Source organism: Miscanthus floridulus, chromosome 5, assembly GCF_019320115.1.
Source record: "Miscanthus floridulus cultivar M001 chromosome 5, ASM1932011v1, whole genome shotgun sequence".
NCBI classification, from domain to species: domain Eukaryota; kingdom Viridiplantae; phylum Streptophyta; class Magnoliopsida; order Poales; family Poaceae; genus Miscanthus; species Miscanthus floridulus.
Window position 1 is genome coordinate 42061940 of NC_089584.1, and position 5084 is coordinate 42067023.

Here is a 5084-nt window from a genome sequence, read left to right on the forward strand (position 1 = left end):
GCTATGTTAAGATTAGCAGATCATACAAAAACATGAATTTCTAGGGGTAGAGATCCTAAGTTAAGATAGTCTCGGTCACTATAAACTTACTTAGGGCACTGGCTTATGCTTGGTCTGCCAGGCGATACCGGCCTCCAGCTCTACGCCGTATCCAAACAGTGGGGGATTACAAAGGACGGATAGAGCTGTCACCACCTGCCGCCTACCCCTCAACCATGGGATACGAGGCAAACTGAAGGTAATTTCTAACATAGACACCACATCTATGCTATTGGTTACTACTCTAGCGGTGGCCAGGAACATTCATCTTTATCAGGAGTTCTCTTACTAGAGCATCCGCCACGGAAACGGACGATGAACATGCAAGAATATAATGACCAAAATTAATCTTAAAGTAGAACCTACTACCTCAATTTAGGTCTTGGTCTAAACATGTATGTATGAAAGGTTAAGCATAAAGTTCTATATGCTAAATGAATAACATAAGAACTTTGCTCTAATTTTATAACATAGCTATATTGATAATATAAGAACAAGGAACATAAGGGAACTCTCCATATTATTCATACCAAGATTGCCCCTAGAGGTTCAAGCTCTCCAATGAAGCTTGCCTTGCTCCAACAAAACTAAAAAGATAAAAAGATACAAGTGTGGAGGGAGAGAGGCTCTTGAGTTGTGATGTATGTTGAATGCGGGCCTCTACACCTCTACTTATACATGCTTGAGGTCGGTTTGGTGGGGGATAAATTAGAAAACCATGCTAAACCGCCTCTGCATGGCATTAATGAGCCTCCAGAGTGAGGTGGGACCGAGCAGAGCTAGGAGCGGTGCGGAGCGCACCCTACCTAGGCCCGTCTCGCCGCCGCCTTCGCCTGGTGGGTCTCTTGGTGGGTCCTAGAGTGCAGCCATGGTGGGGTTTGCCCCAAATTTGTCAGTTGGATGGGTCCGTCTTCTCATTCCTTAGCATAGGATCTGCTTTACGCTTTGTTCGAAGGTGCATTTCGACTATAATTCCATTGTGTCCAAGTATAAGTGCTGCAAAATAGAAGTATTGCAATACAAGTGCAACTATGTCAATAGCAAAGGCATATGCGTATAAAACATGTTAGTTTTCTCCTTTTTGGAATTAAGTTGGCGGTAGAATGTTGTCGATAAGAACCGCTAACATTGAGCAACGGCTCTATTTAGGCCTTTGGGCTATAAATAGAAGGGGTGCATGGGCTTGGCTGAGGTTGAGCACCATTGGGAGACTTTGTGTCCATGCTTAAGAGTGTTTGGGAGCCTTCTAACTCACTTGTGCTTGCAAGAGTACGATCCGATTGCGAGTGAGTGATTCTAGTGCGATTGCATTGTGAGATTGCATCGAGTGGCATTAGGTGTTCGAGTTGCAAGCCGGTGGTGCTTGTTACTTTTGGAGGTTGCCATCTCCTAGATGGCTTGGTGGTGTGATCTCCATCGAAGCATGCAATGAAGCTTGTGTGGTGCTATAGAGAAGATTGTAAGGGGTGTTGTGCTCGTCCCATAGGAGTCACGAAGAGCAACTCTAGTAGAGTGAGACACAACGGGCGACAAGTGGTCCGACGGGGTCAAGTGCTAGAGCTTGTGGTAAGCACTCCACGTGGGAGAGTATGACTTGAGGATCACCACTGGCAAGAGGACCAGCGACAACTTTAGAATGTCAAGTTCTGCGGGACCAACAATAGGACCAGCGATAACATTCTATTGGTTAACGAGTATGACTTAAGGGTCACCACTGACACTCCACGGCGGAGATGAGGCAGCCCAGCGCCAGGTTCTGCGGGAACGAAAGTTTCTTTCGTTTTGCGGGGCACAGTTCGTTCCAGCGCATGCTCTCACCCACCACACTCGTGAGTGCCTGGTGAGGGTCACTGATTTATTGGCCCCGCAAAACTTTCACGCAAGCAAACAGCTGAGAAGAACCAGGCCCAAACGAGACAAGCAAACAAACACGACCATTTTTGTCTGTCCTGGATAGGTTGGGCCATATGGGCCACCACGAGCCAGGGACAACACACCCATAGTCAAGCTTATATATAAAGACACACCGTAACCCGAACAACATTTAAGGCTTGCTTGGTTGGCTATAAAAAATTGCCATGTAAAAGATTTGATGACAAGAAAAAATTGTCAAAACTAAGGCAAAAATATTTGCCATAAATTTGGTATGGTAATTGTAAGATGTTTGCAAATATTGGTTGCCAATCAAATGGCTACTAAAATTTTGGCTTACTCAAGTTTTAGTTATAATCAATAATCAGCTTTGCTTGAAGGATGGGCCACAGACTGACTATGCAACCTTTTGCGATGGGTAAAGTACAAATTTTCACGGAGGAAACGAACCAGGCATAGCCTTCAAAGTTCAAGCGCTATCGCCGGCCACAAACGACCTCTCTTCTCTTCCGCCCACAAAGGATCCGACAACTACCCAATGACGCATGCAATGACGCTAATTCCGGCCACCGCCCAGCAGGCCTGCGAAGCACGGTCTCCTTTTTCGACCCAGCTGTCACAGCCCATGGCCAATGGTCTCCCGGCACGTGGTCTCCATCCGAGCCGTCCGAATCGAACTGCCTCGTCTCCGCCGTCCGCTTTGGCCAACGGGACCATAAATACCTTTGTTTCCGCCAATTATTACTCGTTAACCAACAATCTCACGCGTTCCCCTCCTGCGCGCAACCTCTCCTCTCGTCCAGATCCAGGATCGCCGTGCTCCCTGACTCGTTACCTCGCGCGCCCTCGGTGAGCTACGTTTGTTTCGATTTACCAGAAAATCCCGTTTGCTTCATGTTGCGCAGGCTCAGATCTGATTGCTGGATTCGGCGTCTTACGGCTTGAATCGAGCTGGGAGCGCGTGGATCTGAGCACGGGGGATACAACAAACCCGCGTGCATGAAGCCTTGGATCCGGCACCGGTTAGTCCTTGACCGCAAGATTCTTGTTGTTGTGTTGGTGGTCGAGCATCACGTGCGCTATTGGTGGTTCCGTTCGGAGCGGGTCTGTGGCGACGATGGCTGAAGGCGGCGGCGGCGGGATCTATTGGTCTGCTCCACCTCGCGGGATGATGTCTCTGCGCTGATAATTATTGGATGAATTTCGATAATTATTAGTAGATCTAAGAGCCTTGAAGAGGCGAGGTAAGGTGCAAAGAGTCGAGTCAAAGTCTGCGTACGTCGAAAAAAAAGAGGAAAAAAAGATGTGGTATGCTAGAGGCCTTTGCCATGATGGGTGCGCTCGCATGGCAGGCCACGGTAATAATAAAAAGATGATTATTGTGTCCCGGGAGAGGAGATCGCACGGGGGTTGATTTTTTTGGGCCCCGGGTTCTCCTCCCTCATGGTGCTCCGTGTTCCTGTGTCCGCTGCTTTGCGTTCTACGCTCCTGTTGGTCAGCTACACGCCAGATTTTTTCGTCTAACACGGAGATCTACAACCCGCGTCGGATTTTTGCATCTAATACGGAGACTACAACGAAAACATGGAGCTACAGCGAGATTCTCAAGGTACAATCGTTGAAGTTAAAACAATTTTGAAGTCGTTTGCACGTTACTTCTACTCCACTTTTAAGTCGTTTCGCTTATATTCCAAGCGACGCTTATATTGTTATTCTGTGCTTTCAAAGAAATCCTGAAACACCCATGAATAGCCATCGAACTGAAGATCCGAAAACGCCCATAAGTGACAAACGTCCACTTTACCCAGCTCAGCTTAAGTTTTCTGTAATTGAAGTCTGGCATAAACTTAAACGAAGCAAGTTAATCATTCAATGAATTTCAAAAGTGTGACAATTTAGGTCGCACCTACAAATTATGCATTCTGGTTCTGTTGAGCCCGATAATAATCTCATATCTATAGATCCATTATTTATTGCCACCTTATTTATTATCTGACGGCACTGTCAGCCTGTTCGGCTGGGCTGATACGATTGTGGATTTTTACTGCCGGTTGGTTTGGTGCGAGAGAAATACTGTGCCAGCTTGGTGTGAGAAAAATACTGTTCTGGTTAAAAATTTACGATTGTTTATGACAAAACGAACAGGCATAATTGCTTTGGACTTATTAGAAATCCATTTCATTGTATTATTATATATATATTTTCTACAATTTCGTCTGGCCTAATTGCTTTGGACTTATTAGAAATCTATATCTGTGATCAATTCCAGATTTGTGGATCTGATTATTATGTCTTGTATTTATCATATATGTTGGTCAATTGGGATATTTGTTTTTTTATAAGCCTGTTAGCTTGCATGTTAAGCCATAGCAATTGTTGGGTAGAGGGTTTGCAGTATGATGGATTCCTTCATGTTAAGTCTCTTGACCATGGAGCGCCTCAACCGTGGCTATGCTGATAGATGGCTATGACGTGCCACTGTGCGCTTTAATCGTGGCCCTGGAACTGATTGGTTACGAGGCGAGGGTTGAAGATTTTGTGTAACTGATTGGTTACGAGGGAAGGTTTTGTGGAAATGATTGTTTCGGAGGGGAAGATTTTTTTTTGTCAAATGGACGATCCGGTTGGCTGACGTTGTTTGTGACCATACCCCAGGTGTTTTACACATACGGTTGCTTTTTTATGTCACTGTACATGTTTGACAATTTATTTCTTGGCAGTCTTATTCATTCATTTAGAAGTTAGGCGTATGAAGTTTACCTGGGGATCAATTTGTTACGAAGTTACCAATTATATTCAATTTGATTGATGGTTTGGAAATTTCATGCCGTTGTGGGAGTTGATTCCAGTCAATTGATATTGGTAATTTAATGATGACAGAAGGTGAAGGTGCCCGGGTTCAGTATTACACGTTTAGTTTATGATAAAGTTTGTTATTGTAACTTTTTTTGGTCAGAAAATTAGTGGAACATTAACTGTTGGCTTCAAATTGGTTTCATTGTCTTTCAAATATTTTTCTAAAAAGACAATCATGTGGTATTTTTGGTTACCTAAATAAAATTAATTCCATTTTCTTCATTTCTTGCTTATGCCGCATTTCTTGCTTTTCGTAGCTCGTAAGGTGGCCACGGTTTTTTATATAGTAATTAGTAATTATAAAGAGTAATGTAGGC

The 5084-nt window shown here is 44.5% G+C and overlaps 1 pseudogene; it reads left to right on the forward strand.

The window, feature by feature from the left end:
- The first annotated feature begins 3028 nt into the window (after positions 1–3028).
- On the forward strand, positions 3029–4734 carry LOC136454558 (uncharacterized; annotated as a pseudogene).
- The last annotated feature ends 350 nt before the right edge of the window (positions 4735–5084 follow it).